The sequence below is a fragment of the Aquarana catesbeiana genome, linkage group LG02, assembly GCF_042186555.1.
Source record: "Aquarana catesbeiana isolate 2022-GZ linkage group LG02, ASM4218655v1, whole genome shotgun sequence".
Taxonomy (NCBI): domain Eukaryota; kingdom Metazoa; phylum Chordata; class Amphibia; order Anura; family Ranidae; genus Aquarana; species Aquarana catesbeiana.
In genome coordinates, this window is record NC_133325.1 from 538479140 (window position 1) to 538503464 (window position 24325).

The 24325-nt window shown below is 45.2% G+C and overlaps 1 long non-coding RNA gene across 1 annotated transcript in view; it reads left to right on the forward strand.

Annotated features, from left to right (window-relative positions):
* The window catches only part of LOC141128526 (uncharacterized), a 28854-nt gene extending 5528 nt beyond the window's left edge, over nucleotides 1-23326 (forward strand). Inside the window, exons 2-3 of the long non-coding RNA XR_012241704.1 lie at nucleotides 486-628; nucleotides 21770-23326. This is a non-coding gene — a long non-coding RNA (uncharacterized lncRNA). The remainder of the gene's footprint in view (nucleotides 1-485; nucleotides 629-21769) is intronic.
* The last annotated feature ends 999 nt before the right edge of the window (nucleotides 23327-24325 follow it).

The following is a 24325-nucleotide window of genomic DNA, read 5'->3' on the forward strand; positions in this document are numbered from 1 at the left end:
TGGTCAGTGTTCTCTGCGGAGTTCTCCCTTACATCAGTGTTCTTTGCAGAGTTCTCCCTTACATCAGTGTTCTCTGCGGATTTCTCCCTTACATCAGTGTTCTCTACGGAGTTCTCCCTTACATCAGTGTACATCAGAGCCAGTTGCCAGGGAAGAGAGTGGAGCTGAGCCAGTCCTGTATATCTGACATCAGAACCGAACATGGTGGAGCTCTTTGTCCTACACAATGACAGCACCCATTGTGCCCGGGAACGGCACGGCCAAACTACTCAGCTTCCTAGAGGGCACCATGCTGGCCTATGGCAGCCTGCTGGGGATGGCTCTGCTCCCCATCTTCAGGGTCATCAGGAGTGTTAGCTGTGCCCGGGAGAAGGTGAGGGGGAGCAGGGCTCTAACATTGTATAGCATATGGACTCTCTGTACATATTGGTAGTTTTGGTTGGAGTTCTCCTTTAGATGTTTAACCCTGTGTTTGTCCCCCCCAGCTGTGAGGGACTGAGCAATGACAGCCCACTATGCTTGGACTTGTAGTAACCTAGCCCGTGGGGGACTGCACTGGAGTTCGTGGCCCCGGATGGCAGAGGGGCGAAGATTGATGCAGCCGGGACAGCAGGGGCTTCGTTTGCAGGTAAGTGTCACATAATGTGCTAGTATGCAATGCATTCTAGCACGTTATGCTTTTACTTAGGTAGGGAACAAAAAGGAAGTAAAACCCATCAGGGTTTACTTCCTCTTTAAATCAGGGTTCCCGGAACTCCCCTTACAGAGTCTGCAGAGTTCCCTCTTATGCCCCGTACACACGGTCGGATTTTCCGATGGAAAATGTCCGATCGGAGCGTGTTGTCGGAAATTCCGACCGTGTGTGGGCTCCATCGGACATTTTCCATCGGATTTTCCGACACACAAAGTTGGAGAGCAGGAGATAAAATTTTCCGACAACAAAATCCATTGTCGGAAATTCCGATCATGTGTACAGAAATCCGACGGACAAAGTGCCACGCACGCTCAGAATAAAGAGATGAAAGCTATTGGCCACTGCCCCGTTTATAGTCCCGACGTACGTGTTTTACGTCACCGCGTTCAGAACGATCAGATTTTCCGACAACTTTGTGTGACCGTGTGTATGCAAGACAAGTTTGAGCCAACATCCGTCGGAAAAAATCCATGGACTTTGTTGTCGGAATGTCCAAACAAAGTCCGACCGTGTGTACGCCCTATTACAGTGTAAAGGGAAACTCTGAAGACTCTGATGTAGAGGGGGCTCTGTGAACTCTGATTTAAGAGGGGGACTCTAATGTAAAGAATAATTCTATGGATGATGTAAGGGGAAAAGCTGGCGTTGTAAGGAGGTAATGCTGGGGAGAATCTGATTTAAAAAGAACTCTGGACTCTGACGTAAAAAGGGAACTCATATGTAAGGGGGGGCTCTCTGGTGTAAGAGGGAACACTATGGACTCTGATTTAAGGAGGGACTCAGGAAACCATGACCTATAGCCCTACAGAGGGCTCAGACATGTAGCAGAGCACACAGAGGGCTCGGACGTGTAGCAGAGTACACAGAGGGCTCAAACATGTAGCAGAGCACACAGAGGGCTCAGACATGTAGCAGAGCACACAGAGGGCTCAGACGTTTAGCAGAGCACACAGAGGGCACAGACGTGTAGGCAGTGGCATAGCGTGGGTTGTCAGCGCCCGGGGCAAGGCAAGTAATTTGCGTCCCCTAACCCCGTGGACTATGTAACTTACAGCATAATCTACAGAGTGCAGGGGCCAGGAGTAACTAGCCTACAAAACAGCATATAGAGTGCAGCAGTCAGTGTGAACCCTCTGTTCACATCAGTGTCTTCCTTACATCACAGTCCCCAGCATTTCCCTATAGGTCATGGTTCCCTGAGTCCCTCCTTAAATCAGAGTCCACAGTGTTCCCCTTTACATAAGAGTTCCCTTTTAGGTCAAGAGTCCACAGAGTTCTCCTTTAAATCAGATTCTCCCCAGCATTCCCTCCTTACAACTCAAGCTTTTAATTTGAACAAAGCACATGGAAAAATGGACATTAGAGGCACCAATTTTTTTAAAAATGAAAATAGATTTTATTAAACATATATTACATGAAAGACATTTAAAATACTGCCAATTGCAGTGAACGACTGAACCTCTCCAATGTAGATCAAACACATCAAAAACATGTCATTTGGGACATGTATATCTATACTAGATAGTAACATAAAACAATAGCTCTACATGTTTTGCGAAAAACACTTCTTCAGGAGCTTGATAAATTCTAAAAGAAGAAAAAGAGACAGTCAATAATGAACATAATAATGTATATCAATAATAAAACGTGTCTCAAAGGTATAGAGGACCCCATGGCATCAATCCGAAAGGACCAACAAACGGGACATGCGGGTGGTGCAGTGGATAACACGTGGGGATGTGCCTGATAGAAACGGTAAATAAGCGTAGCAGAATAGAGACACCATTGGGCTGATTTACGAAGCATTTGCGCCATGACTTGCGGTGCACGCCGATGCGCAAATTACATTTTCGTATTTACAAAGCACCCGGCACCCGGGAAGAGGTGATCGGTACGCCACTATAGACATGGCGCACGGCATCTTTAACTTCAAATTTGAACAAGCTGGAAGTGCCAATATTATGGGGGGAATGTGGGGTGATGTGAGGAGGTGCAGTACTAACTGTCCAAGTAACAAATATGGCCAAAATAGAATGAGAAAGTAACTTTTTCTGACAAGCCCGCTGCGCCAGCAAATACATTTAGAACTGCGTGAGGTGAATTTATGCACTGCGCATGCTCAAACGGCATTTGCGCTTGTTCAAATGCCTTGGTTCAGTGCGCCGGGAAAATATTAGTAAATGTCAAGCAACGTAAATGCATTTGCATAGGTTTAAGGGGCGCACCTCTACACTTTTTTTTTTTTTTCTAACGCTGGTTCACTTCGCGGCTGTGATGAAATGTCGGTCCGGCAATACACATAAAAGTTCATTGATAAAAACAGCATTAAGAAAAAAAACAAAATTAAGAAAAAAAAATGCGTGGGGTCCCCCGAAATTCAATACCAGGCCCTTCAGGTGATGCAGTGCATTTTTGGTGCATTTAGGTGCGTTCCAGTGCGTTTTTGATGCATTTTACAGCGTTCCAGTACAGTCCTGTGCATAAAAAATGCAGCATGTTCTACATTTTTTTCTGGAACTGGTAATGCACTGGAACTGCAAGCACTAGTGTGAACTATGCCATTGAAAACCATATAACCTACTTTCCTGTCGCATCATGGCAGCATACACGTTGGGTTGTGACTCCGCCTCCACAACCTGATAGGACCACATAGCTATAAATTAGAGAGTAGACACCCGTCCCAGTATTCTCTTATTTTTCCTCACCTGTCAGGACGCACGGATCAGCACCCCCCTTACCGCTTCGCCCCAGCCAGGTTCTAGCCTCTCCTGGGTGGAAGTCCTTCTTGTACAGCCTCTAAACCAGCTAAATGGAAGGAGCCCCACTCTGGTGATCTCAGGGGCACTCTCTCATCTCACTCAACTGTCTGCCACGATATAAGCCTTAAACAGGCTTCAGGTGCAGCAGCCCACAAAAGGCTTAAACAGGCTTGCTGGAGGATTGGCCAGGGAAGCTTCAGTATGACCTCATGAAATAAGCCTTAAACAGGCTTAGTTGTGTGCAGCGGTCTTCTTCCCCCCTCTCCTACCGGTTTTCTTCCTCTCTGCTGGGCTCTGTTGTTCTCCAGCTGCTGCTGTGAGCGCCGAGCGTTCTCGGCGTCCTCGTGCATGCGCAGTCCGTCACTCTGGGCGCCTCTATGCCGTTTTCCAGCTTCCAAGATGGCGCCGGGTGTCCCGCGGCGCTACTGCGCATGCGCGAGCGTCCGACGCTGATGGCGGCGGATTTAAAAACCCAGCACAAGCTGATGTGCTGCTGCTGGTTGTTTGCATGTGTCAGATCGTTTCTCACTGCAAAGGAAAGGGGAAAAATGCTCTACAAAGGTAGGTGGCCTTCTCCTATTCAGCTTCTGTGTCAGGATCCCTGCTCTCTCCTCTCTCTCTCTCTCTGCATTGCTGCTTGTTTTTCTCCCTGCAGGTTTCCAGTCCGCTTCCTCATCATGGAGACCGCTGCCCCAGCAGATCACTGCCAGCCTATTAGGTAAGGGGGGGGGAGAGACAAGGGTAAGTAGTGAAGATTGAAAAAGAGAGCACTTCTAACGCTGCCTAAATTGGTCAGCCCTACCAGGTCCTCAAGAACGTCTGCGTCAAGACAAAGAGAGTCCTCACGCAGGAGAAGCCGCTCCAGACATAGACGGAGCCGTTCCTACCATAGAAGAAGCCGCTCGAGGGGAAGCCGCAGAAGAAGCCGCTCCAGGTCGCATTCCCGGCATGGTCGATCACGCCATAGAAGGTCGTCCTCACGCAGACATCATTCCCCTGCACGCCACTCCCGTCCCGCCGGGAACGCATGCTGGATTTGTGGTGCAGCGGTTCTTCCGGATAAACTGGCCTGTCAAAAATGCCTGGAAGAGGCCACAAGAGAGAGAGCCTCGGAAGTCGGAGACTCAGCTGGGGCCGTAGCCCCTCAGGCTTCGATATCAGATGTGGATTTCTCCACCACTACCTCTCCAGCCTGGGCTAGCACATTAAAGGAGCAAGACTCCCTATCTGATAATGAGGGTGTGGAGGTGTTGGCAGGATTCGACTTCTGTCTGATAGAGCCGTTTGTTAAATCGGTTAAGGAGGCAATAGGATGGGAGAAACCCCAGGAAGCCCAGCCAAAGCAAAGGAAGTATTTCCCTCAGCTTAAGAAGGATCCAGAAGCTTTTCCGTTCATTGACGAACTAGAAGACTTAATTAAAGAGGAATGGCAGAGACCAGAGAAAAAGTCTAGTCTGAATAACAGACTCCTGAAGCTATACCCAATCAAGGAGCCTAAAGTGAACCCTCTGGTGTCCCCTCCGGTAGTGGACGCATCCTTGATGCGCCTTGCCAGGCATGTTACCCTCCCATTAGAAGACGCGGTAACGTTTAGAGATGTCCTCGACAGAAAGATCGACACAGATCTTAAGCGGGCTTACCTGTCAGCTGGAGGCACCTGCAGGCCTGCGATAGCACTCGTTGCAGTAGGAAGGGCCATCTCGAGCTGGTCTGCAAGCACAGAGAAGCTGGTATCAGAGGGTGCAGACCAAGAGAAAATAGTGAAGGCATTACAAGAGCTAAGCTTGGCTGGTGACTTTGTGGCTGAAGCCTCGGTCGACACCATCAGGTCTGCATCGAAGTCTATGCTGGCCTCAGTGACGGCCAGAAGAGCATTGTGGCTGAAGCCCTGGACGGCGGATCCAGCATCCAAGTCTAACTGGTGCCGTATTCCGTTCGACAGTGAGCACCTCTTCGGAACAAAACTAGACACAGCCATCTCCAAGGTAACTGGTGGCAAGTCCGGGCTCATCCCCTCGGATAGGAGGCCTAAACAGAGACCTCCTCCCTTTAAGCGGAATCTTCCAGAGAGGTATAGGGATGCGAAAGCGTACAGACCAGGGAAGGAGTACCGAAGGAGCTGGAAGAACCCTCAAACCTCCTTCATGAAGTTTCAGAAGCCTAAGACTCCCGCTTCCAGTGACCAGAAGCCCTTTTGAAGGTGCGCCCGTCCGGCCAGCGGTAGTGGGAGCAAGACTCTCCAGTTTCAAGCTGGCCTGGGCGGAGACCATAGACGATACCTGGACCCTTGCCACTGTCAGTTTCGGCCACAGATGGTCCTTCAAGAACCGGCCCCCAAGGGATCAATTCTGCCCAACTCGTATTCCTCCATCTGCGGAAAAAAGGTTGTCCCTTCTAAACTACGTCCAAGAGCTTCTCCAAAAACGAGCGATAATAGAGGTTCCGCCAGCACAACGAGGCAGGGGATTCTATTCTCCACGATTCCTCGCCAAGAAGGACTTTCGACCGGTTCTAGACCTAAAGAACCTCAACAAGTCCATCAGAGTGGAGTCATTCAGGATGGAAAGCTTGCAGTCTATCCTCCAGGCCATAAATCTAGGAGACTGGATGCTCTCCATAGATCTCCAGGACGCCTACCTGCACATACCAATCCACGTGGCATTCCAGAAATTTCTGCGATTCTCGGGGGGTCAGGGGCACTTCCAATTTCAAAGCCTTCCTTTCGGGATCTCAACAGCCCCCAGAACGTTTACGAAGGTTCTACTTCCAGCGATAGCCTTTTTGAGGGAGAAAGGTCTAAGGGTCCACCATTACCTGGACGACATTCTCCTTCTCTCAAACAGCCAGGAATCACTCGTGCAACATCGCGAGGTCCTAGTTTCCACCCTAATGAGTCTGGGTTGGATAATCAACTGGCAAAAGAGCAGCGCTCAACCTACCCAAAGGATGGTCTTCCTGGGAGCCGAATTAGACACCCGAGCCAACACGGTGGAACTGCCAAGGGAGAAGTTGTCCCTACTAGTCCAAAAGGTGAAGGATGTCATTCCAGCATCATGCCTACCAGCCAGAGCATACCTCAGCCTCCTGGGTTCCCTATCAGCGACCATTCCAATGGTCAGATGGGCACAATGGAATTCCAGACCCCTGCAAGCCTCCTTCTTGCACCAGTGGGACGGATGGTCCATGCCCCAGTTAATTCGCATCTCAGAAGAAGCCAGGTTATCTCTACGGTGGTGGACTCACAACCTCAGCAGATGCAAGCAGATAGTCATCCTCCACCAGGAGGTGGTAACTTCGGACGGCAGTCTGGAGGGATGGGGGGCACATTATCTACATTATGCAGCTCAGGGCCATAGGCACTTCAAAACCGAGGATGTAGTATCAAACGTTCTAGAGATGAAGGCAGCCTTCCAGGCCCTCTTAGCATTCAGTTCACTCCTGAGAGGGAAACAGGTCCTCATTCGAATGGACAACTGAGTGGCTGTAGCCTACATCAACAGGCAGGGGGGTACCAAGAGCATCTAAATGATGCGGGAGGTCGGTCCGATAATGCGTTGGGCCCAACTGAACTTATGGGATCTGAGGGCGACCTACATTCCGGGTGTTCAAAATCTCCTGGCGGATTCTCTCAGCAGAACATTCGTTTCCAACAACGAGTGGTGTCTAAGCCCACAAGTATTTGCCCTTATATGCCAGACATGGGGTCATCCAGACATAGACCTTGCAGCGACGCCAGAGAACAAGAAATGTCAGAGGTTTCTGTCAAGGAACCCCTTCCCCTCAGCGGAGGGATCAGATTGTCTCCAACACCCCTGGAACTTTCACCTAGGCTACATTTTCCCACCAACTCCACTGATAGCCAAGTTCCTTCTGAGGCTCAAACATTCAGCGGCTCTAGTACTGGCTGTGATTCCCTTCTGGCCACGGAGGCCTTGGTTCACCACCCTCCTACAGCTAAGCACAACGGATCCACTTCCGCTCCCAGTGACAACGGATCTGCTAACCCAAGGTCAGCTCCTACATCCGAACCCAGAGAAATTACACCTAACGGCCTGGAGGCTGAAAGGTCTAGGTTCCTAGTCCAGGGCTGCTCTCAAAGGGTAGTCGATACACTGCTCCAAGCTAGGAAACTCTCCACAAACAACACCTACGGGAGAATCTGGGGAAAGTTCTCTTCCTTTGCCCAGGAACAAGGTTGGGACCCTTCTTCCCCATCAGCTGTTCAAGTGCTTGAATTCCTCCAGTCAGGTCTGGACAAAGGCCTTAGGTCCAACACCCTAAAGGTTCAGGTGTCTGCCATCTCCGCTTTGACAATGGGTTAAGTGGGCCCTTAACCCTCTGGTGGTCCAATTTCAGAAAGCCTGCCTGAAGCTGAGGCCTCCTAGAAAGCCTTCGTTTCCAACATGGGACTTATCGACTGTCCTAGAGACCCTATCCGGAGAGCCATTCTTCCCACTCGAAAACGTCTCCCTCTGGGACCTGACTCTGAAAGTATCATTTCTAATTGCCATCACATCGGCAAAGAGGGTCTCAGAAATGCAAGATCTACTGATCAAGGAACCATACCTGATGATTTACCCAGACAGGCTAACCCTGAAGCCTTCAGACAGATTCATCCCAAAGGTCTCCTCCTCATTCCACTTTAACCAGGAGATTGACCTCCCGGCCTTGGTAACGGATCAGGGCATTCCCCATCCTTTGGATGTCAAAGGCAACATTCTGCAATACCTCTCTGTAACCAAGCCTTTCAGAAAATGTGAAAACCTTCTAGTCATTCCACATGGGTTTAGGAAGGGCCAGGCAGCTTCTGCCTGTACCATCGCCTCATGGCTCGTGAAAGCCATCAAGAAGGCCTACTCCTCAAGCACCTCGCAAATTCCGGAAGGTTTAAGGGCGCATTCCACCAGGGCAATGGCGACTTCATGGGCAGCTTACTGCAGAGTCTCGGCGGAAATCATTTGTAGAGCGGCCACCTGGTCTTCCAGAAACACCTTCGTTTCCCATTATAAAATAGACGCTGCACGTTTAGCAGCAGTTGAATTCGGGAGGGCTATTATACAGGCCAATTCTTCTGTTTCTTGTCAATAAATTTATTTTGCATTTCCCACCCAGTTTGGCGAGTTACTCCCCAACGTATATGCTGCCATGATGCGACCGGTAAACGGAAAATTGTATACTCACCTTTCCGTAATTTTCCTTTCCTGTCGCATCTTCATGGCAGCATACAATCACCCACCCTTCTGAGGTGACATGTGTATATATATATATATATACAGAGAATACTGGGACGGGTGTCTACTCTCTAACTTATAGCTATGTGGTCCTATCAGGTTGTGGAGGCGGAGTCACAACCCAACGTGTATGCTGCCATGAAGATGTGACAGGAAAGGAAAATTACGGAAAGGTGAGTATACAATTTTCCGTTTTCCGTGCGTTTTTGATTCAGAAAAAAACACACTGGACTGCATGTGGTGTGAACTGGCCATTAAGGAAAAAAAGTTATTTAAAAATACTCGCAGCTATAATGAAATGTCGGTCCAGCAATACACTTAAAAGTTTATTGATAAAAACAACATTAAGAAAAAAAACAAAATTAAGAACAAAAAAATGCGTGGAGTCCCCCGAAATTCAATACCAGACCCTTCAGGTCTGGTATGGATATTAAGGGGAACCCCACGCCAAAACAAAAAATGGCGTGGGGGTGCCCCTCAAAATCCATACCAGGCCCTTCAGGTCAGGTATGGATTTTAAGGGGAACTCCGTGCCAAAATTTTTAAAAAAATGGCGTGGGGTCCCCCTAAAAATCCATACCAGACCCTTATCCGAGCACGCAACCTGGCAGGCCGCAGGAAAAGAGGGGGGGACGTGAGAGTGCCCCCCCTCCTGAATCGTACCAGGCCACATGCCCTCAACATTGGGAGGGTGCTTTGGGGTCACCCCCAAAGCACCTTGTCCCCATGTTGATGAGGACAAGGACCTCATCCCCACAACCCTTGCCCGGTGGTTGTGGGGGTCTTCGGGCGGGGGGCTTATCGGAATCTGGAAGCCCCCTTTAACAAGGGGATCCCCAGATCCCGCCCCCCCCCGTGTGAAATGGTAAGGGGGTACAAAAGTACCCCTACCATTTCACAATAAAAGTGTCAAAAATGCACGAGAAGAAGAAGGGAAGACGACGCCGCGGAGGAAGATGCCGGACAAGAACACCGGAGGAAGAACCAGAAGAAGATGGAGGAAGAAATCGAAGGAAGATAGAAGATCTGTCTTTTGTCCTTTTTAACATTTTTGACACTTTTTTTGTGAAATGGTAGGAAGTACCCCCTTAACATTTTACACGGAGGGGCGGGATCTGGGGGTCCCCTTGTTAAAGGGGGCTTCCAGATTCCGATAAGCCCCCGCCCGCAGACCCCCACAACAACCGGGCAAGGGTTGTGTGGATGAGGCCCTTGTCCTCATCAACATGGGGACAAGGTGCTTTGGGGGGGACCCAATGTTGAGGGCATGTGGCCTGGTACGGTTCAGAAAGGGGTCCGCTCTCTCGTCCCCCCCTCTTTTCCTGTGGCCTGCCAGGTTGCATGCTCGGATAAGGGTCTGGTATGGATTTTTAGGGGGACCCCACGCCATTTTTTTTATTTTGGCGCAGGGTTCCCCTTAAAATCCATGCCAGACCTCAAGGGCCTGATATAGATTTTGAGGGGGACCACCACGCCATTTTTTGTTACATTTTGGCACGGGGTTCCCCCTAAAATCCATACCAGACCTGAAGGGCCTGGTATTGATTTTGAGGGGGACCCCCACGCCATTTTTTGTTTTATTTTGGCACGGGGTTCCCCTTAATAGCCATACTAGACCTGAAGGGCCTGGTATGGAATTTCGGGGGAACCCCACACATTTTTTTGTTCTTAATTTTGTTTGTTTTCTTAATGCTGTTTTTATCAATGAACTTTTATGTGTATTGCCGGACCGACATTTCATTATAGCCGCGAGTATTTTTAAATAACTTTTTTTCCTTAATGGCCAGTTCACACCACATGCAGTCCAGTGTGTTTTTTTTTCTGAATCAAAAACGCACGGAAAGTAGGTTATATGGTTTTCAATGGCATAGTTCACACCAGTGCTTGCAGTTCCAGTGCGTTACCAGTTCCAGAAAAAAATGTAGAACATGCTGCATTTTTTATGCACAGGACTGTACTGGAACGCTGTAAAATGCATCAAAAACGCACTGGAACTCACCTAAATGCACCAAAAACGCACTGCATCACACTTGTCCTTATTTAAGCTTAAGAAAAAAGAGGGGGGAAACATGCACTGGACTGCATCAAAAACGCACTGTAACGCATCAAAAACGTGCATGCAGAAAAGCACCCGGGAACGCGTCCAGACTGCGTTTCTATGGTGTGATCTGGCCCTTAGGGCCAGTTTACACCGTAGAAACGCAGTCCGGATGCGTTTCAGGTGCTTTTCTGCATGCGTGTTTTTGATGCATTCCAGTATGTTTTTGGTGCATTTTTGATGCAGTCCAGTGCTTTTTTCCCCCTCTTTTTTCTTAACCTTAAATACGGACAAGTACGTTTTTAATGCGTTTTACAGCTTTCCAGTACAGTCCAGTGCAGAAAAAATGCAGCATGTTCTACTTTTTTTCTGGAACTGGAACGCACTGGAACTGCAAGCACTGGTGTGAACTATGCCATTGAAAACCATATAACTGAATTTCCATGCATTTTTGATGCATAAAATATGCACTGGACTGCATTGATGTGAACTGGCCCTTAAGCAATTTGGCATATATAAAGGCATTTCTCCTTGTTTCGTTTTTGGGGTTGTCCAATTGGTGACATTTATATATGTCCCTTAGGGTGGGACCTGGGCCCCCATACCCATTTTAAGGCCAATAACTAGAAGATAAGCCAGCCAAGTGGGGACTAGAAAAATTGCCAAGTCAGTTCCCTTAGACTGCAATGGTATTTGTTGTATTGTAATTGTAACTATTGTAACTATTGCACATGTTAGGCTCTTTAGTTGCCCCCCTGAACTGGGGGGGTGTTTTGTCCCATCTGTAATTTTGGTGCATGCTGGATGATGTGCTTAATTTTGGACAGGGGGGTGGCTTATTTTGTGCTAGCTGCATTCGGGCTGTTCTGGGCATGCTCAGGGACTTTGTTTTTTTCCTGTGCCTTTTGGTGTGTGAAATGCATTTGGGTTGGTCTGGGCATGCTCAGGGACTTTGGTTTTTTTTGGTGGTGCTTTTTGTGTGTGAACATTACTTGGATGTTTCTGAGCATGCTCAGAGTGTGTTTTTTGGGTTAATAATTTAAGGACATCCTTAACAGGTGTACTCACTTTTAAGTTCTCTCTACATTGGGTGAACTTGCATTTTGTGTGTTTCATGGACTGTCCATGTGTTTGCAATTGCCTCATTAGCACACAAACCTATGTTATATAAAGCTTGCAGATAGCAGTCTTTACTTTGCCCTGAAAAGAGCTAAGATTGTGAGATGGTCTGAATTTTTCTTTGCTGAGCTCAATGGAGCGAAAGGGGATTCAGAACACCCTGCGGTTTCAGGTTATGCCTGGTCATCTGCATAAAGTGAGTTTGGAGTTCCTTGTTCAGGATTTGCTGGAGAAATCAGTAGCAGTGGAACCACGTCACATATATTGTATCCAGGACCATGCAGGTACTATGATGTTTCTTTTGTGCATAGCAATTTTTGCATGGGAGTTATTGAGAAGTGTAAGGAATTGGAGAAAGCTAACCATGAGTCTATAAGGCCTTTCATGGTAGAACCCTTGTATGCTATGGAGGAGAAACCATTGGTTGTTCACCTGTTTAACCCCTTCACGGACCTTGCCTTGGTAGTGGCCTTTTTAAAGAGATACTGCTCTGCAGTGAAGGGAGGCTTCAGGCTGACTAATCGTCTGGGGATCTTTAATGGCAAATTAAAGTTTTTTTTTGTCAAGCTGAAGGTGGATTCTGAAGGGATTGGTGGAGTGCGGCATCCACCAGCTAATTTTTCAATAGCAGGAAATAGAGGGTTTCTCTACTACCCTGGTCAACCGACATACTGCAGAAGATGTCATAAGTTTGGGCATACCAGAGATGAATGTAATGTGGAGATGCACTGCCGGAACTGTGGGGAGGAGGGACATGAGGCTGGGGCTTGCTTGATTAAGCGGGCCTGTGATATACGTGGACAGCGTGATCATACAGTGAAGAATTGTCCAAAAGTAAGAATGTCTCGTATGCTGAAGCTGTCAGGCGCACTGCTGAGAGTGGACGACCAGTGTCCACACAGGTGCTGTCTGACTCTCCTGAAAGACAGGAGGAGGAGGAGGTGGTGGTGGAAGGGGAAGAAAATGGGCACCAGGGTGTGGAGGAGAGAGTGAAGGAATAAGTAGAAGTGCCACCCACCAGTGTGGAGCCATTAACAGCAGGGAGTGGAGCAGAGGTGGAGAGGGCAGTGGAGGAGGCTATGGAGGAGTTGGCAGCAGCCTTACAGTGGGAGCCGTAAGTGCAGGAAGCCCAAGAAGAGGAGGTGGAAAAGATGGAGACACTGGGTGCTAAGACCAAGGTGGATGCTTTGGAGAGCCCTAAGAAGAGAAGGGCTAAGAAATTGAAAGTAGAGACAGCTGGAATTGAAACACGTAACCCCTTTGAGGTCCTGGGGGATGTTGGAGTGGAGGTAGAATCACCAGCATTAAGTCCAGGGACTCCAGAAATTTTTCAGCCGGCCACATTGTCGCCTAGTCAGGAGTTTTTGGATGATGAAAGCGTTATGGCCCTGAGCAATGTATGTCAGTTTTCTGGCTTAAGTGATAGGTCTGGGGGTGAATGATGCACATCTTCATGTGAATGAGCATCAAGCTGGTGTCCCTCAATGTGAGGGGTTTTGGGTCTCCTGCTAGACAGTGTGCCGTTTTTGTGGACTTGAAGGTCAATGGAGGAGCCATCATCTGTCTACAGGAGTGTTTTTTTAATCGACCGCCCAAGCCTCCAGAGTGGATGGTGGATTACATATGGTCGGCAGTTGGGGAAAATAGGAATGCTGGGCTAGGCATTATCATTACAAATAAGAATATTTGCATTATGTCTCATGTTGTGTTAGTGCCAGGAAGATTAATTATGGCAGATTTAATTTTGTTTAACCAGAAGTTTAGGCTTTTTAGTTTATATGCTCCTGTGAATAGCCAGAAACGTCTTGAGTTTTTTGAAGTTTTGAAGTTACATACAGTGGGAAGGAGACCTAGTGTGATCATGGGTGATTTTAATACGATCCGATTTGTGAAAGATCGGATAGGAGTAGCGGAGACTAAGTTAGATGTAGGTAGCACTATGCTGAATGGGGTAATTCAGGACTTGCATCTCAATGATGCTCATACTGTTCTGGGTTTGGTCGATCCATATTTCACTTTTTTTTCGGAGTGTGGGTGCACCAAATCCAGAATTGATTTATGTTTGTTTTCTGATGCGTTCAAATGTGCTAATGTTAAACACAGGCCAGTTGATTTAAGTATGGGAGATAGTATTAAGTTTGGTTTAGGGGTATGGAGGTTAAATAGTTTATTGTTGCAGGAAGAGCATGTCAAAGCCCATTTTAGTAAGGTATATAGTAGATGGGTTAATAGGAAAAAAGATTTTAGTAATATTTTGGGGTGGTGTGATTGGGTCAAAAGGAAAATAAATTCTTTTTTCAAAAAGAGTAGGGATAAAATTAGCAGTGAGAAAAGGAGATATTCTCGGTTACAAGTCAGGTTGACTACATTATATTCATTTAGAAATATGGGCTATGACATGGCTGATGACATAGACCATGTTAGGAAGAGGATTAAAGAGGTATTAACTGAAAGAGGAAAACAAATTATATTTCAAGCGAGAGTTAAACACCTGGAGCAGGATGAAAAATGTTCTAGATTTTTTTTTCAAGAAGGTTTGTAAGGAAAAAGGAGTGTTTGAGGGTGTGTATGATGAAGGGAGGGAAAGTAAGGGAGAGAATATGCTGGAATGCGTGACTAAATTTTATGAACGATTGTATGAGGGAGTGTGTGTTGATGAGTCAGATACTAGAATGTTTGATATGGTAGAGGATAATTTAGATGAGGATGATAAGGTTTTTTTGCAGAAAGCAGTGAATGAGGAGGAGGTTTCGGAAGCTGTGGCAAGCATGGTGGCTAATAAAACCCCGGGAGGGGATGGCTTACCAAGTGAGTTTTTAAATTGTTTTGGGATATTAAGTGGGATGTGGTTGAGGTATTTAGTTACATGAGGGAAGGCATTATATCCGAATCTATGAGAGAGGGGGTAGTGGTATTTATTTATAAGAAGGGGGATAAGATAGATATTCGAAATTGGAGGCCTATCTCCTTACTAAATTCAGACTACAAGGTCTTTGCAAAAATGGTGGCGAAGAGATTATCTAAGGTCATTAGTAGGATGGTTAGCGAGACGCAGGCCTGTGCAGTACCTGGTTGAATGATCTTGGAGAATTTAATTTTAGTTAGGGATATAATTAATTTTTGTAAAGATGGGAATAGTTCAATTATCCTGACATCATTTGACCTTGAGAAGGCATACGATAAAGCAAATCATGGGTTTTTGTGGGAGGTTTTGAAGTGGATGGGTATACCACAGCTGCTCATTAATGTAATAAAAGGGTTGTATTGGGGGATCAGTAGTTGGGTTCTGGTTAATGGGAGTTTGGGGCGGGCTTTTTTGGTTAAATCTGGGGTGAGACGGGGGTGCCCCCTGTCCCCTATTCTCTTTATTTGTTTTATTGATCCACTGTTAAGGATGATACAGAGGGATAAGGTGGTGAGGGGCTTTTTGGTGCCTGGGAGTGGGGGGAAAATTATGTAATGTTTAGGTTATATGGATGACGTGGTGGCAGTGTGTCAGTCGGTGGTGGGCGTAAGTTGCTTTTGTCAATTTTTTGTGTATGTGCGGGAATTAGTGTGAATTGGAATAAGTGTAGTTTGGGTGTGTATGGAAGACAAGTGGAATGTGTGGATGATCAGATTGGGAAGGTTGAGGATGGAGTGAGGATTTTGGGCATTGTGTTTGACTATGGAATGAAAGGGGAAGTGTGCTGGGAGAAAAGATAGCCAAGAAGTTGAGGTTTTGGTGTCTAAGAAAATTGTCGATTTATGGGAAAGTTTTAGTAGTCAAGGCAGTAATCTTACCTTTAATTTTGTATACAAGTAATATCTTCCCTCCTGGGGAGATAAGATTGAGGAAAATTAATAAGTTATTGTTTACATTTTTATGGGGGTCTAAAATAGAAAGAGTTAAGAGAGAATGGGGGTCATTTACTATAACTCCAGGAAGTACTGGGCACTATGGCAAATAATAGAGCCCATTTTAGCCAAATGGAAACAAAACGGCGAATTTGCGCATGAAAATTAGCGATATAAGCGGGGAACAAACGTTTGTAAATTCTAAAAGTGCCGCTAATTAGCGCTTCCACGTATATACAAATGCCAATTCTTATCAAGTTGTTATATAGCACTGTATTGTAGCCGTGATCCATATATGTGAAAGAAACATTTTTATCAGAGATGTGCTCTAGTTCCCGTGCATCTATTGATTTATATTGCAATTAGTATTCCTAGTTTTTTTTCCTTCTTTTGCTAAGAAATGCAGTTCTGAATGATTATTACATAGTAATGTCTGCTATTCTGTAAAGTTACATGTATTAATCATTTAGGTTACCTATTTGTTGTATGTTGTTTTTTTCATGTTTTTGATTTATTATTTATTTAGTTGACTATAAAGCAGTAATTATTTATGTTCATTCTTTAACCACTTCCCTACCCAGCCATAGTCATATGACGTCCACAGATGGGATCTCCCATCCTGGGTGGACGTCATATGATGTCCTGGGATTCCCGGCCGTCTATGGGGCGCGCGCGCGCCGCCGGGAGCGTTGTCCGCCGAGCACCCGCGATTGCCCGATAACAGGGCCGGACCGTGGATCTGTGTGTGTAAACACACAGATGCACAGCCTGTCAGCTCTGAGGAGAGCGATCTGTGTTCCCAGAACGGAGGAACACAGATCGGTCTCCTCCCCTTGAGCGTCCCCTCCCCCTTCAGTTAGAATCATTCCCTAGGAAACATATTAACCCCTCCCCGCCCCCTAGTGGTTAACCCCTTCACTGCCTATCACATTTACACAGTAATCAATGCAATTTTATAGCATTGATCGCTGTATAAATGTGAATGGTCCCAAAAATGTGTCAAAAGTGTACGATGTGTCCGCCATAATGTCGCAGTCATTAAAAAAAATCGCGATCGCCGCTAAAAAAAGAAATAAATATTTTTTTTTAAAAAATGCCATAAATCTATCCCGTATTTTGTAGACACTATAACTTTTGCGCAAACCAATCAATATACGCTTATTGCGATTTTTTTTACCAAAAATATGTAGAAGAATACGTATTGGCCGAAACTGAGGAAAAAATGTGTTTTTTAAAAAAAAAATTGGGATATTTATTATAGCAAAAAGTAAAAAATATTGTGTTTTTTTCAAAATTGTCGCTCTTCTTTTGTTTATAGCGCAAAAAATAAAAACCGCAGAGGCGATCAAATACCACCAAAAGAAAGCTCTATTTGTGGGGAAAAAAGGACGTCAATTTTTTTTGGGTACAACGTCGCGCGACCGCGCAATTGACGTTCAAAGTGCGACAGCGCTGAAAACTAAAAATTGGCCTGGGAAGGAATGGGGTGAAATTGCCCTGTATTGAACCGGTTAATAATACTACACTATTATGCAGGTCTTGTACTTAGCACAATGGCTTAGTGGTCTGCTTGGGTATCTTCACACCACTCATGGTATGAGTTCAAACAGCCAACCTACCATCCACCAGCTGTGTTTATTTTTTCAATGCACAAGTGAATTAAAATAAACAAACAAATAAATGTAAACTGCCCTTTAGCTAGTGTGTGGTGTTTGGAATGTCACATCATATTATAATTGAATACTTACATACCATTGCATGCATTTAAAGAGTTAATACAATAAAAACTTTCACATTAAAGTGCATTGGCTACTTGGCAATCACCTATTTTCAGTGTGTGTGTATATATATGTATGTATATATATATATATATATATATATATATATGTATGTGTGTGTGTGTGTGTATGTATTTATGTATGTGTATATATATATATATATATATATATATATACACACACGTATATTTGTGTTGCTTTGGCTAACTGGCATTCTCCTTTTCCCACCAATGCAATCTTTTAGGATTTTTCTGTGGGATTTGAACCCATGAGTCTTTCAATACCTGAATGTTTGAAGGTAGAGGTGCTAACCGCTAGCCTATTGGGCTGAGCAAAATTATACATCCAAAATACTTTTACTAGTGTTTGATGTGTTATATACTATACAATAAAGTTTATCAAATGTAAACTGCTTGTTAGCTAGTGTGTGGTGTTTGGAGATTCACACCATAATATTAGTGAAGACTTATTTATTTTTATTTAAGGTACTTCTATAGTGCCGTCAATTTACGCAGTGCTTTACATATACATTATACACTCACATGGGCCCCTACCCTCAAGGAGCTTACAATCTAAGGTCCCTAACTCACATTCATATACTAGGGTAATTTAGACAGAAGACAATTAACCTACCAGCATGTCTTTGGAGTGTGGGAGGAAACCGGAGTACCCTGAGGAAACCCACGCAGGCACAGGGAGAACATGCAAACTCCAGGCAGGTAGTCTTGTGGTGTGGTTGGGAATATGAACCAGCGACCCTTTTTACTGCTAGGTAGGGATGAGCTGACCCCCCCCCCCCGTTCCGTTTGCACCAGAACATGTGAACAGGAAAAAAGTTTGTTCGAGCACGCGAACACCGTTAAAATCTATGGGGGTCATTTACTATAGCGCCAGGAAGTAAAATTTCAACAGGCGAATGTGCGAATGAAAAATTAGCGCTATTAGTGAGAAACACATGTTAGTAAATTCTAAGCTGACGCTAATTAGTGCTTCCGTGTATATGCAAATGCCAATTCCTACCAAGTTGTTATATAGTACTGCACTGTAACCATGATCCATGTATGTGAAAGAAACATTTTTATGTGAGATGTGCTCTACCTCGTGTGCATCTATTGATGTATGTTGCAATTAGTATTCCTAGTTTTTTCCTTCTTTTGCTAACTAATTCAGTTATGAATGATTATTACATAGTAATGTCTGCTATTCTGTAAAGTTACATGTATTAAACATTTAGGTTACCTATTTGTTGTATGTTGTTTTTTATTTTTTAATTTTAGGTGACTATAAAGCGGTAATTATTTATATTCATTCTTTAATCATACTACACTATTATGCAGGTCTCATACTTAGCACAATGGCTTAGTAGTCTGCTCAGATGTCTCCACAGCACTCACGGTACAAGTTCAAATACCAGCCAACCTACCATCCCCCAGCTGTGTTTATTTTTTCAGTGCACAAGCGAATTAAAATGAACAAACAAAAAAATGTAATCTGCCCATTAGTTAGTGTGTGGTGTTTGGAATTTCACACTGTAATAGTATTGAATACTTACATATCATTGCATGCATTTGAAGAGTTAATATAATAGAATCAGCCAAATTTAAAGTGCATTGGCTAATTGGCATTCACCTATTTTCAGCATATGCTGCTTTGGCTAATTGGCTAATAGTCATTTGCTTTTTTTTCACCAATTCAATCTTTTAGTATTTCTTTGTGGGATTTGAACCCATGAGTTCTTCAAGGTAGAAGTGCTGACCGCTAGCCTATTGGGTGTAGCACAGTCATACATAGAAAATACATTCACTAGTGTTTGATGTTTCTTCTCCCCGAGCTGTCTCTCCTGCTGCCACCATCTTCTCCCGCTGATGTGTTCTTCAGCGCAGCCAGTTACCCACTAATAAAAAAAAAGCCGCTCTTCTTGTGGCGGTCTTCTGTGGCCATCCGATAATGTCACCCGGAGAGTCCGCTCCATGGCGTCATGTAAGAGACGCCACACATCGGGTGACAACACAGCGGAGGAAGACCACCATGGAAGAAGAGCAGCTTTTTTTTATTAGCGGGTAACCAGCAGTGCGGAAGAACACAGCAGATGGAGAAGATGGCGGCGGCAGGAGAGACGGCTCTGGGAGAATACAGCTCGGGGAGAAGATGGAGGAGGGAGAGGCAGCGTCTGGAGAAGATGGCTCAGGGAAGAAGACAGCTTGAAGCTATTTTACAATAAAGGACTTGTCAAAAACCGGCTATTGATTTTTTTTACATTTCACTGCTTTTTTTGGTGAATGGGTAGGGGTAAAATGTACCCCATACCTATTCACATAGGGGGCAGGATCTGGGAGCCCCCTTTTTAAAGGGGGCTTCCAGATTCTGATAAACCCCCTGCCTGCAGACCGACAACCACCGACCAGGGTTGTCGGGAAGAGGCCCTTGTCCCAATCAACATGGGGAAAAGGTGCTTTGGGGCATGTGGCCTGGTGAGGTTCAGAAGGGGAGGGTGCTCACTCGTCCCCCCCTATCCTGACCTCCAGGCTGCATGCTCGGATAAGGGTCTGGTATGGATTTTGGGGGGCCCCACATCAAATTTATTTTACATTTTGGTGTGGGGTTCCCCTTAAATTCCATACCGAAGGGCCTGGTATGTACTGGGGGGACCCTACGACATTTTTTTCCTTGAATTTTGGAATTCCATACCATAATATTATTGAATAAGTACATACCATTGCATGCATTTGAAGAGTTAAAATATGGAATAAAGCAAGCTGATGTGCTTTGGCTAATTATGCTTCTGAGTACAATGCACACTTCCAGGAGGTGATGCTGTCAGTGGGATTTGAATTCATGGCTTGAACTTTTGGGGGCAGCAGGGTATACCGCTATGCTACAGAGCTGAGCACTTACCTACAGAGAAAATACATTTACTAATGTTTGATTCAATACAATAATGTTTTGCATTTCAGGCATTAATATTATAGTAACAACCATGCTCATGCCGATGTGGCATTGGCTAATAGGCATTTGCCTCTTTTCAGCATATGCTGCTGAGTACAATGCAAGCTTTCAGTAGGTGATACCATCTGTGTGATTTTCAGCCATTTGAGCACAATTATATTGAGAACATATGTTTACTAGTGTTTGATGGTGGGACTACTTTATATTCTAGGTATAAAATAGTACTCAGCACAGTGACTTAGGCACCTTTCACACTTGTGCGACCTGAAAGTTGCGAGATTTTAATGCGACTTTAAGCAATGCCTGTGTAATCTTGAGGTCTATGGATGCAGAAGTCACAGGGAAAGACACACAACTTTCCCACGATTTTGCATCAGCAATTTTGCCGCAATTCCAGGGAATGCCTGTGTAAACTTGAGGTCTATGGACCTCAACTCGCATCAAAGTCAGACCAAAGTAGTACAGGGACTACGTTGAAGTCAGTGTTACTTGAAGTCGCACAGATATGAATGGTACACATTGAAAATCATGGGGTATGACTTGTCATACGACTCTGATGTCCAAAGTTGCACAAGTGTGACTCAGCCCGACTTTGTCAGCGATTTCAGAGACATCAGTGCACTTTCCTGCACAGATGTCTAGTGAAATCACATAGGTCCCAACTGTTCTCCTTTAAGAAGGTGTCCTATGCCTACCTACTTTTGCTAATAGGTGTCCCTTATACCCATCTCAAAAAGTTGGGAGGTAAGAAATCGCCCCCTGAAGTCGCCCAAAGTAGTGCAGGAACTACTTTTGAGAATCGTTGTGGCGTCGCACCAATTTGGACAGTTCCATTGCCATCAATAGGCGCCGATTTGGCCTACAATTTGACATGTCAATTCAGACCTATGTGAACATGGGTGAAGTTGCATAGATATTAGAGCTGCACGGTTCTGGCCAAAATGAGAATCACAATTTTTTTGCTTAGAATAAAAAGATCACGATTCTCGCGACATAAAATCTTTCACATTATCCCACAAAAAATTGGGCTAACTTCTTTTTTTTTTTTTTAATTCATTAAAGTAATTTTTTCCAAAAAAAATTGCATTTGAAAGGCGCAAATACAGTGTGACATAAAATATTGTAACAACCACCATTTTATTCTCTAGGTTCTCTTCTAAAAAAATATATATAATGTTGGGGGGGTTTAAGTAATTTTCTAGCAAAAAAAAAAAATGATTTTAACCTGAAACCAACAAATGTCAGAAAAATGTTTAGTGTTTAAGTGGTTAAACTTTCCTCACTTACACAGAATTCTATTTAATTGACAAATTGTTACAAGGTTTCTAGTTAAGTTCACTGATAAAGAATGTTCTAATTCTTGGCAGACTTCCTGGTTTTTCGGCTGTGGCTTCAGAAGAGCAGAGAGAGTTCTTTACATAGCAAGAATCGTGAAACGCTTTTTTCAAGATCGTAAAGGGGAAAAAAATCACGATGATGGTTAATCGTGCAGCTCTAATAAATATGCATGGAAATCAAGGGGGACAACTTTTCATATGACTCTGAGGTCCAAAGCTCCATGAAAAGTCACCCAAGTGTGAAAGTAACCTAATGCGATTAATTGATAACACCTTTGAATAAGGCCCCATTTGCACTTGTGTGACCTTAAAATTGCACAGCTTTGTCATGACTTGAAGCAATGTCTGTGTAATCTTGTGGTGTATGGACCTCAAATTGCATCAAAGTCAAACCAAGGTAGTGGAGGGACGAATTTGCTACACCTTCAGGATGCACAAGTCACAATAGGGCCAAATTCAAAGGTGTTAGCCTTGAATCTCATTCACACTGCTGCGACCTGAAAGTCACACTATTTTGGTGCCACTCTGCCGCTGCAACTTGGCCCCAACTTCTGGGAATGCCGCTGTAATATTGTACCCGATATACCTCAAGACACACCAAAGTAGTAAAGGGACTACTTTGAAGTTGGTGCGACTTAAAGTAGCACAGATATGAATGGTTATCATTGAGAATCATGGGGTACAACTTGTCATGCAACTCAGAGGTCCAAATTTGCTGGAAAATTCGCCCAGCTGTGAAACAAGTCATATATATTTTATTAAAAGGAGCTCTCATTTATACTTGCATAGCCCTTACTGATTTACATCAGCAAAACAAATGCAGGAAGTGATGTGTGCACATGGAACGGAAGCAAATGTGTGGTGATGCCAAACAAATCAATGAACCCCACCCACACCAAATCTAACTATGACATCAACCCCCGCATTGATTAAGTACAAGTACATATCCTACACTTACCCGGCCAATGAGCAGCACCTCCTCTCTGCTAAAGAGACCTCGCCATGTCCACCTAGATGGAGATCCTGACCAGCACAGGAACTTCTGGGTGCATACAATGAGTAATTTCCGGGTCAGAAGGTGAAACCACGCTTTTGATTGCAGCTGCGAATATTTGATCTCAACCATGATTAGTATTTTTTATTTTCAGATATGCAAATCTGTATTTCTACATATATTTGAAGGTAAACTTAAGGGAGTTTGATAAGAAATGGTGTCCCTGGGTTAGCAGCAGGTGAATTACAAAGGCAAAAGGCCCAGTTTGAGCCCTGGTTCACACTGACAGCAGGAGGAACGCGTTCAGCTGAACTCCCACAATTTCATTCCTGCATGTCAGTCCCGACTGTGGGGGCAACATCAGAGACATCAGTGCAGGTTTCTGTACCAATATCAATACAAATCGCACCAATTAGAACAGTGCAATTGCCACAGATTTGACATGTCAAATCACACTAAGGTGAACCAGAGTTGACACATTCAAACACTGCCTATCCACCAGCTGAATTCATTACCCGCAATTCTCCACAGCTGTTGTTAATGATAAAGGTGGAATCTTTATATATAACTTGCAGTTGTGCAGAAGCCTAGGTTTACATTGGAGCAATGGCACTGTTCCAATCGATGCAACATTTTTTTGTGGCACTGCATCAATTTGCTAAAGTAGTTCCTGCACTACTTTTGCCGATTTCAGGTGCGACTTCAATAGACATTTGTGTATGAAGCCACCTGAAATCACGCTGACCTGAGTGCGCATGCGCGAGAGCTCCGACATGGCCGCCTGAGCCAAGAGCTCCGCTCCACCCCGGACCGTCGAGCCGCACACTAGCCGCCTCAGCCCACTAACGGGCGACACAGCACCCTCCCCAGGTTGGGGAACAGCCGGGGATCTAAGGGAGATGTCAGGGCCCCAGGCAAGACGAGATCTTGGCCCCCAATTTGCCTCGGCGGGCGCGGACGGGAGTCCCAAGATGGCCGCCAGCACGGACGGACCGCTGCATCAGGGAGGCATCCACTCCAGGACACCAGAGTGCAGGCCAGTATTAACTCCTCCGACCCTGACTTACGCACAAGCAGCACAGGGACCCTCTCAAACTCCACATGTACCTCCACATGACCACACAAAGCCCCTGGCCTCAGCAAAGTCCCCCTCAGAGACGCTGTCCCTCTCTCAACAAGAGATTTTCTCACAGGCCCTCCCTGCACAGGCCCAAATACCTGCTCCAGCTATGCAGCAAACTGGTTTCTCAGTTTCCGACCTCACAGCAATACAGGAAGCCATGTTTGTAAAATTCTCATCTCTTTTGGAGAAAGGACTGGCTAACACAGCTAATCAGATCACCAATACTATTAAAGCGGACCTGTCCAACTTAGGCGCCAGAATTGAAGCCATTGAGGACAAAGTGGAATCCACAACCGCTAGAACCAACCAAAACACTGCTCACCTCAGGACCATTCAAGATCAATTAGAAGTTGCCCTCTCCAGGATCGACGAACTCGAGAACCGGTCTAGGAGGTACAACTTTCGGATAAGAGGCCTTCCGGAAACCTTTTCGGACATACCCTCCACGGTCCAGGACATTATCACAGCC